General features: G+C 41.8%; 1 pseudogene; it reads left to right on the top strand.

The window, feature by feature from the left end:
- Window positions 1-219: 219 nt before the first annotated feature.
- LOC118993830 (olfactory receptor 7A17-like) lies at window positions 220-1,358 on the top strand (annotated as a pseudogene).
- The last annotated feature ends 1,652 nt before the right edge of the window (window positions 1,359-3,010 follow it).

Raw genomic sequence — 3,010 nt, 5'->3', positions numbered from 1 at the left:
GTATACCTAATGCCATAGGGAAAAAAACAGGTCAGGATAAATATTCCTGCTCTAAGATAACACAGAAAACTCCTCGATGGGAACAGATTCATCAAAAAATACTAAAATTAACTTCTTCACTGCAAAATATAAATATAGCAATAAAGCTGTGTTAGTAATGCAGGTATGTATGAAAATTACACCTGCTTTTCTCTCCTTCTTGAAAGTCAGCTCCACCTCATGGATGCAGGGAACCTTATGAGAGTATCAGAATTTCTTCTCCTGGGACTATCAGAGGAACCAGATCTACAGCTCCTCCTATTTGGGTTTTTCCTCTCCATGTCCCTGATCACTGTGTTGGGAAACCTGCTCATCATCCTGGCCATCAGCTCAGACTCCCACCTATACACCCCCATGTACTTCTTTCTCTCCAACCTGTCCTTGGTTGACATCTGTTTAACCTCCACCACCATCCCAAAGATGCTGTTGAACATCCAGACACAGAGCAAAGCCATCTCTTATGCAGATGCATCACCCAGATGTATTTTTCCTCACTCTTTAGTATGTTAGATACCTTCCAACTGATGGTGATGTCCTATGTCTGGTTTGTGGCTATTTGTCACCTCCTACACTACATGGTCATCATGAACCCCCAACTCTGTGGACTTCTGGTTCTGGTTTCCTTTATCATGAGTACCCTAAATCCCTTGCTAACAGTGCTTGATNGCCATCTCTTATGCAGATGCATCACCCAGATGTATTTTTCCTCACTCTTTCGTATGTTAGATACCTTCCAACTGATGGTGATGTCCTATGTCTGGTTTGTGGCTATTTGTCACCTCCTACACTACATGGTCATCATGAACCCCCAACTCTTTGGACTTCTGGTTCTGGTTTCCTTTATCATGAGTACCCTAAATCCCTTGCTAACAGTGCTTGATGGTGTTGAGACTGTCCTTCCATGTAGACTTGGAAATCCCCCACCTTTTCTGTGAACTCAATCAGATGACCCAACTTGCCTGCTCTGACATCTTTCTTAATGACATGGTGATGTATTTGACCACTGGGTTGCTGGCTGGTGGTCCCCTGGCTGGGATCCTTTACTTTTACCCTAAAATTGTGTCCTTCATATGGGCAATCCCATCAGCTCAGGGGAAATATAAAGCATTTTCCACTGGTGTGTCTCACCTCTCAGACACACCTATCACCTGTGTGTCTCCTTATTTTATTGTATGAGCCTAGGAGTGTATCTCACCTCTGCCAGTACCCACAGTTCTCAGACAAGTGCAACAACCTCACTATTGTACACCGTGGTCATACCCATGCTGAACCCCTTCATCTACAGTCTCAGGAACAGAGACATAAAGGGGGCTCTTTAAATATCCTTTGGATGGTGAGTAAACAACGAATACTCAATATGCAAAAAAGTGACCTTGATTTCTAGGCCCCAAAACTCAAAACTTTGTGGTTATGGAATTTTAACCACATTGTGGCTTTTGAACTTGCTCCTTTTATCTCTGTCCTGAAATTTCCATTTCTGTGAGTCCAATTTCTCTGTGCAAGTTAAGTCACCATTTTATTAAGCTTTGCTACTTCTATTACCTAGATAGTGTTTCTCTTTCTCATTTTCTTAGCTTCACATGGTTTTTCCCAACACCGTTTGGAAATATTTGTAAATTCCAGTTTATTTCATGGCAGCATTGATTTCTTAAAAATTAGTTTTTCTCGAATGACACTCATTGCTGTAATAATTTGTTCTTATTTTGTAAATAGATAGTCATAAATATATTGTCATATGGAAAATTTTTTCACTTGGTTACTCACAGCATTTTATATACTTTCAGTCCAGGAAAATCTGAAACCTTAGTTTATACCATGTGTCCCTCATTGTATGTACATCAGTACCTTAGCGGCTTTTCTTGGGGATATAAACTTGATCATTGCTCCCTGTAAGTCTCAGCCTGTTGACAGTGATGCTATAGGGTAGGAAGACCTGGGCACTGGCCTTGGGCCCTTCTACTAGTTGCTCAGACTACATTGAATGTTGTGCCTGGACAGCCTCTTGTGGTCCTTATTATAACAGCAACAACCATTATGAAACTATGAAAATATAAGGATATTGTTCTCTCAGGTCCTGGAAGGTAGACATGAGGGCCAAAGAAGGTCTTAAAATAGGGTTGGGGAGGTGAGCAGGGAGAGAGAGAGATTGGGTTGGGTTGGGAGGCTTGGGTGTTTCTCTAGCAGCCTTATCACACAGCTGGCTGTAGGGTTATTTGAGATGGATGTCTTTGAAACAGATGCCTCATACATTAAAAGTGTGATGTCAGGCATTTACACTAGTCTCATCCTACTGAGCTTTATAACCTATTTCCCAGTTTTATTGTCTTATTAAGCTCAGTGTTCAGAATATCTACTATAGGACCTACATAAAATGATTTTCGAGTATACGTCTCCCAGTGGGTTCTATGTGAATAAGAGGCAGGATAGAAAGACTTAGGAAAAATCTATTAGGGAATGAAGACTTTAGAAGAGACATCACCAAACCCCACCCCCATTCAGTCATGATCCAAAAGAAATCAGTTTATAGCAGGAAACCCTCTCTGGTGGGTGTGGAAGTCAACGGCAAGAACACGCTACTTCAGATGATTCCAAAATGTAGGAAAAATGAACTGGAGACCGATGCCAAAGCTCATTATACCATCATTATAATAAAAATTGATACCAGAAGTAGAAGGGGGAGGTGAACAAAGGCCATGACCCTTCTGTTCCAAAGGGGAACAGAAGGGCCACATTTGAACAAGGGCCCCTCCCAATCAGAAGGTGAAGTCAGAATTTGGTGTCCTAAAGCTTGGAGAAACCCCTCCCTCCACCTTGGACACACATAAAATCTCAAGAACTAACTGGTGTGAAAACTCCCTCTCCTACTAGCCCTCATTCACTCAGATGTGTACTTTTCTTTCCCGGGGGTACCCATGCTTAGACCTCTTTCTTTTTATCTACCTCAGTAAAACCTGCTGTACTCTCACCCTGA

The sequence above is a fragment of the Sturnira hondurensis genome, unplaced genomic scaffold (assembly GCF_014824575.4).
Source record: "Sturnira hondurensis isolate 20B ecotype Veracruz unplaced genomic scaffold, ASM1482457v3 Scaffold0000880, whole genome shotgun sequence".
In the NCBI taxonomy this organism is placed as follows: Eukaryota; Metazoa; Chordata; class Mammalia; order Chiroptera; family Phyllostomidae; genus Sturnira; species Sturnira hondurensis.
The sequence above is the reverse complement of the archived record's forward strand: the minus strand, read 5'-3'. Positions and strand labels throughout refer to the sequence as shown.